Source organism: Plecotus auritus (genome assembly GCF_963455305.1).
Source record: "Plecotus auritus genome assembly, chromosome: 3".
Lineage (NCBI taxonomy): Eukaryota > Metazoa > Chordata > Mammalia > Chiroptera > Vespertilionidae > Plecotus > Plecotus auritus.
In genome coordinates, this window is record NC_137772.1 from 37441808 (window position 1) to 37448820 (window position 7013).

The following is a 7013-nucleotide window of genomic DNA, read 5'->3' on the forward strand; positions in this document are numbered from 1 at the left end:
ATAAAGGCTTAGATAAAAAAATAATAATAAAGTACAGTAAAAAAAAGTAAAACAGTATTGAGTAAAAAAAATAAAAATAAAAAAAATAAATTCTGTTTGTTTTTTGGTTGTTTTTTTTTGGTGTGTTTTATTGTTTGTTTATTTCTTTTCCTTTTCTTTCTTCTTTCTCTTTTTTTTATTTTTGGTGTCTGCTTGGGTAAAATAGATTTTTCATATTAGATCAAACAAATCTATGATCTTATGGGTGCCTTTTCCTTTACTTAGTTTATTGGTTTTGGTTTGAAATGTGCAGTCCTGTTACTTAAGATTGTGAAATAATAGTTTACTTAATCAAAATATGCTAAATAATAATATCATAGGAATTAAGGAATTCTTAGTCAGCATATTTAAGGAAGACTCTTTGTTAAGTATAAAAATTTATTGTTTATGTTGATCAATAGCTTTACTATTCTGTGATAATTTTCTTAACTAAACATTTTTAATGTTGATCTAATTGCAGGGGTCTGTTGTCTGTTCTTTTTACCACAAGAGTGTAAAAGCAACCATGTTTATTTTGCCCGCACTTCTGCAGTCTGATCAGGGCTCTATGTAGATGATAACTCAGCTCTTCCCCACATGGCATCAGCTGGGCCAGCATGAAGGGAGAAGTTATTTGGCAGCTGAGATTAGAATGGTTATGTGGATCACTTGGCCTGACAGTGCAGGCTAATGTCAGCTGGGACTTCAGCCGGGGCTGTCGGCTGGAACACCTGCACATGTTTTTTGTCATGTGGTTACTCTGCTTCCTGACAGGAAGTTTGCTGAGTTCCTAAGTGAATATCCCAAGAAGGTAAAGTGAATAAGCAAGGCTTTCTTATGACCTAGCTTTGGAAGTCACATTACATCTCTTCTGCTCTTCTTACACAGTTCTGCCCAGGTTCAGAAGGAAGGGATATAGAAACTACTACTTGCTGGAAGGAATGCCAATTTAACTTATTAAGAAAAGCATGTAAGATTAGATATCTTGTAGGGGACCTCTTTCAAAAATGCAGTCAACCATAGTCTGCCCTCATGCCGTAATAATCCATTCCCCTCTTACATGCAAAATACATTTGAACTCTCCACTAAGAATTGAAAGGCTCATTTCCTTAGGATATCAGTTTAAAGTATATGATTGTATCATCACAATCAACACCAGTGTAGAGGTGCTCCTGGGGTTCAATTGCTCAGTATTGCTATGCAAGTATGTCCTTTCAGTCTGAAATCCTGTGAACTATGGAGACAAATTATGCTCGGCGGTGTGGCTTAGTGGTTGAGTGTCGACCCATGTACCGAGTTTCTCTTGTTAAATATCCTTTTCTCCAAGCCGGTGCCATCATTCATATGGTGATCCAATCCAGAAACTCTAAGATTGATACTGGATTTCACTATTACCCTAATTTCATTCTTAGGAATCTTTACTAGATGCTGTCATTTATATCTGATACTAGAGGCCCGGTGCACAAATTCATGCACAGGTGGGGTCCAGCTGACCCATCCTGAGAGGGGCCTATTGGGCTGAGCCAGTGGGGAGGAGGGGCCGCAGGCAGTTGGCCAGCCAGCCCCACCCCCAATTGGGGTGTTGGGGGCCAATTGGGGCCGGGCTGATGGTGGGGGGTGGGGGGGCCCGATCAGGGCCCAGATCAGCCTTGTTGGCTGCCGCAGTGTGTGTCATAGCTACCGGTCATTCTGGTTGTTCTGCCATTCTGGTTGCTGGGCTTTTATATTTATAGACTAAAGGCCTGGTGCATGAAATTTGTGCATGGGGGGTCCCCTCAGCCCAACCTGCACCCTCTCACAATCTGGGACCGCTGGCTCCTAACTGCTCATCTGCTTGCCTGCCTGCCTAATCACCCCTCACTGCTTCTGCCTGCGGGCCTGATCACCTCTAACTTCCCCCCCTGCCAGCCTGGTCTCCCCCAATTTCACCCCCTGCCAAACTGGTCACCCCCATCTGCTCACCCTGCTGGACTGGTCACCCCCAAGTGCCCCCCCTGCCAGCCTGGTTGCCCCTCACAGGCTTCCCTGCCAGCCTGGTCACCCCCAACTTCCTCACCCTGCTGGCCTGGTCACCCCCAACTCCCCCCCCCCCTGCCAGCCTGGTTGCTCCTCACTGCTGTCCTGGTCACCCCACACAGCCTGCTGTTAAGTCGTTTGGTCGTCCCTCACTAACCCCCCTGCCGGCCTTGTCGCCCCATGCAGCCTGCTGTTCGGTTGTTACTGTGAGGGTGTTCTGACCAATTTGCATATTACCCTTTTATTAGTATAGATGTTTATTTTCTGTGTGTCCACTCCATGCAGTTATTTGCCCTGGTTGAAGGTTTCATATTTTCTCACCTGGTCACCTAGCTCATTTTAGAAACTATGAATTAATTTTTCAAAGGGCTGGCCAAGAAATCTTCTAAATGGTGAGCATAATCATATCACAACCCTACTTTGACATTTTTAAATAGTTCCCCATAGAGTTCAACCAACATTGCAGGGATTCAAACTGCCCTCCATTTTTCAGCAGCAAATTCAGGACTACACTTTCCAGCCATACTTAATTTTTGCACTGCTTTTAAATAGTTATACTGTGAACTTTTCAAAGTATTTTTGCTGTATTTGTTGGTACCAGAAGCTTCCAATTCCTCCAGGGTCCTTGTTTACCACACTGACTTCAGGATTCCCTAAGTCCTCCTGGTCAGAGAGAATCTCTGTCTTTTACCTCTTTGGGCTGAAATCCTCTCTTTGTGCGGTGATCAAGTGTGGGTGATGGAAATAGTCTACAGACTCATGATTGAATCTTACACTGTTTACAGGCTTGTGTTGCTGAGATGTGACTTTCAAATTGTTGTTTTCAGCTTCCCCACTCTTCCTTTATGTGGGACAGGAAGGCTGGAGGGACCTGAAGTCAGTAACTGACCTCTGTCTGAGTTGGATCAGGCTCTGGTAAAGTCTTTTTCCCTGGAGTTAGGTAGGCATTAGTTTTGGAAAACTCTCTGAGCATATTTCACAATGGTTGCTTTCTTCCTCCTCCTATCAGAGCTAAAAGAGGGATTTTCTTGGTTCTTCACTGTAAGAGCCTAGCAGGGTTCTTTGAGTCATCTCTCAACACTATGTCCTTGGGAGTTTCTTGGTTTCAAACTAGTCCACACTCAGCTTCCAGCAGTTCAACACAATTACAATTTATGTTTTCTACCAGGTTATGTCTCCAGCAGTTTCTGCCCTGGTAAGCTGACCTCACCTGCCAGCTCTTCCTGTCTCTCCAGATTTCAGGATGGTGGTTTGCCCTGGACTTGATTTCTCTGAGTCCAGGAAAAGGTGTTTATTTTCAGGTTGTTCAGCTTCTTCTTTTGTATGTACCAGAGTGAAGACTTTCAAGCTCTTTACCTGTCAGATTATTGGCTGTCAATAATTTTTATAAGTTAATAAAAAGCTTATTTGGCCATTATTGTGTATCTATTTTTATATCCAGTTCACAATTTATGTATTTGTTTATTTCTACCTCCTTAGTTTCCAAAATACATTGCATTGTGACTGAGTGCAGGTCCTCATTCCCCTAAAACTGTCACAACTGAAGTGATAGTGAGCATTTGTCATAATAGTGGGTGTTTCATGTTATCCCATTCAATTTCCTCTTCACAACTTGAGATGTAAGTACTAATTCACTTTATAGAAAAGGAGGCTGAAGCTGAAAGAAATAATAGATTATCCAAACTCTCAGGTTAGAAAGAGGCAGAAGCTGTATTTCAACTTAGATTTCTGACTTCAGTTTCACAAAGATATTAAAATTGAGGAAGCAATATTTAATCACTGTAAATTGCTATGAAAAGTACAAGATATAAATTTAAGTGCAAAATGTTGTGGTAATTGCTCCCTGAGGACTTTTCTCTTTCTTTGCAGCCACAGTGTAATAGAGGCAGGGGTCAGTTCTAATTTTCTATTGTCTTAGCATATCTAGGAAAAATCCCCTCTCTGCATTGTAAGCTTCTGAAAGACAAGCAATTTGACTTTTTAAATATATACAGCACAAATACTGATATAATGTTGAAACACTGCATGGATTTTAAGGAATTTCCCTCATTCACAAAGGATGACTCAAGTAAGAATTGATAACTTTATTAGACTGACAAAATGGATAATTAATTAATGTAAATCATGGTTTTATTGATTTTAAAGCAGCACAAATTTTTATTACTTAAGAGAAGGATTGTAGGAAAACTTTATTCTTGATGGATTTACCAACACAATATATCCTGGACTCAAGAGGTAATTATGTGGAATTTTTGAACCTTTATTTATTAATCCCCTTAGATTCACAGTTGGTTTTACAATAATGATAAGTTGTTTCCTAAAGTGACAATTATGTTTTTCAGGAACATAATTTACCTCTTTGAGTATTTAGAAATATTTATTTTTATAGTCCTATGATGTCTGTGTTTGGCATATGGAACATTCTGAAATAACCCTTCACTTGCCCTAGGTGAGTCCACCTACCAGTTTAATTCATTTTGGAGATCTGTCTTCTTAGTATGTGGTTATATTATCTGTCTATTTCTTACATTTATGGTTAAGAAATAGACATTTATAAAGTAAAACTACATAAAAGGGGATTTAAATTTCTTCATTTACTAGCTCAATTGCTGACATATAGTATTTGCAAATGGGCTTCAGTAGGCCTTTCAGGTTATCCTGAGTTCATATGTGAGTAGCAGATATTAGATTCTGTATTCTAGAGAGTGTTATAAACATTAATTAACTCCCATAACAACCCTGGGAAATGTGAGCTCTATTATGTCTATTTTGTAGATAAAGCACTTGCAACTTGTAATCAAGCTACACTGAGCCAGATCCTGAGGAGTTTCCCATGAATGATGAGATAGAGTAACAGGTTTGTACTGACCAAAAGAAAACAGTCATGTCTGGCCGTCATCTTCATTTGTGATTTTTTCTTCTGTAAATATTAATTTAGAAGAAGCCCACTCACATTTTTCCTTGTTTCTCATAAAAGTTCTTCTAAGCCTATTCTTTTTATTTGCCTTCACAATTACTTGCCACCACAGACTGATCTATATTATTGCTTTTACCTTTTTATTATGAATTTAAAAACAGCTGGTGTTTGCCTTACCAATTCTCTGCCATCTTTTCTTTGTATGTAACCTATTTCCACATCCATTCTCATACTTCTGCAAGAGTTCTGAAGAAGACATGGTTCTTCTCATCTTTAAGTGATCCCCCCCTTTTTTGATTCCTGAACAATATTATTTTCATATTTGTGAATTATTTCTCCAGTAGCTATTGTGTCAATCTTATGCATTTCTTCATCTAACTTTTCCATTTAAAAACCCATTGTTCTCTCCTTTTCAAATTGCTTTCTTTTTTCCCCCATGTCTTTAATAATCAAACCCTTTAACTTGTGTTCCTTTTTTCATTGTGTTCATTCCCTTAGTGCATGTTACTTTCTGTAACAGCTTGCAAAGTCTTTCTAATTTAGCATACTGCTAACTCAGATATCTCAGTACCATAGGCTTAATGTTTGTGTTCCTCCAAAATTCATATGTTGAAATGCTAATGCCCAATGTGATGCAATTAGGAAGTAGGGCCTTTGGGAGGTGATTACATTAGGAGAACAGAAAGGGCTCTCATGAATGGGATTAATGCCCTTAGAAAAGAGGCCCCGGGGAGTTCCTAGCCCCTTCCACCATGTAAGGATACAAGAAGTCAGCATTCTGCAAACCAGATGAGGCCCTCACCTACCCATGCTGTTCTTATCCAGGACTTCAGCCTCCAGAACTGAGAAATCAATTTATGTGTTTTTTCAAGCTACGTAGTTTGTGGTATTTTGTTATGGTAGCTTGAATGGCCTCATATATGGGATAACCAGATAATCTATACTTTTTTTTTTCCATATCTTAGAATGTTTTAATATTTAAGTCAATTTTTAAAACACCTTTCCTCTATTTAACATTGTTTTACAAGCTTCTATCTTCAAATTCTAATCTTTCTAAGCTTCCAATATCTATTGGTCTTCTTGATAACATATTTTTATAAATTATATATACTGTATATATACATATTTTTTCTATTTTTATCTATTGTTTCTCTCTATTATATTTGCAAACCCTCTTTTCTCTCACATCATTAAATGCCTCCTGAGGAAAATAAACCAGCCCTCTACTCTTACAGGATGAATTTATAGCATCTGTTTAACTACTCACTACCTTCTGTATAGTAGATAACTGTGCGCTAGACGTAAAGATAAGAAATGGTGTCTATAAAGTAGTCAAGAAATATAGAAATAACAGTACTATTTCCATTTAAGTAAACTCTATTTGCATGTTGCAATTGCATTCCATGGTGTGACACCTAGTCTTGAGTCTTTGCCTAAGAAGATAATTGCTAAAGAAGTTCTCATGTTGTCAGATCACCACATAGGACTCCATGCTGGACCCTGTTGACCTGTTCCTACTTTCAGGTTGCTTATAGGTAGCAGATATTTTTGTATCATATTTAGGGGTATGTAGCCATTCACCTCTTTTATGATCACAATGGGCCATGATGCTTACATGGATTTCCTATTAATCCATTTCCATTTTGAGTCTTTCTTCCCCCATTTCTCTTTACCCCTCTTCCTACTCTCCCATCTAAAGCTCTGCCTAGTATCACAAAATGGGGTAATCTCTTTGTGGCACTTAACTGCTATGTTTTCTTCATCTCCATCTAACTTTTTCTTCTATTCAGCCCAGGAGATTTTCTCTCAAGCTTCCATAGAGGCTCAAATCACCAGCTCTCACTCATAGATATTTCTTCCATGTATTAAAACCTCTCCAACCACTAAGGGAAGAGCTTTCTGGAGGCTAAAGGCAGGATGCTCCTTACTTTCTATTTTCCTTGTTGTCATGCTGGAACCCAAAATAGACTATTGAAGCTCCTAAAATGAGGATTATGTTTGTGGTAGCAAAGTTCATCAGGAGAAAACCTCCAAGTGTAGACCAGATAAGATCTGGTAGTGT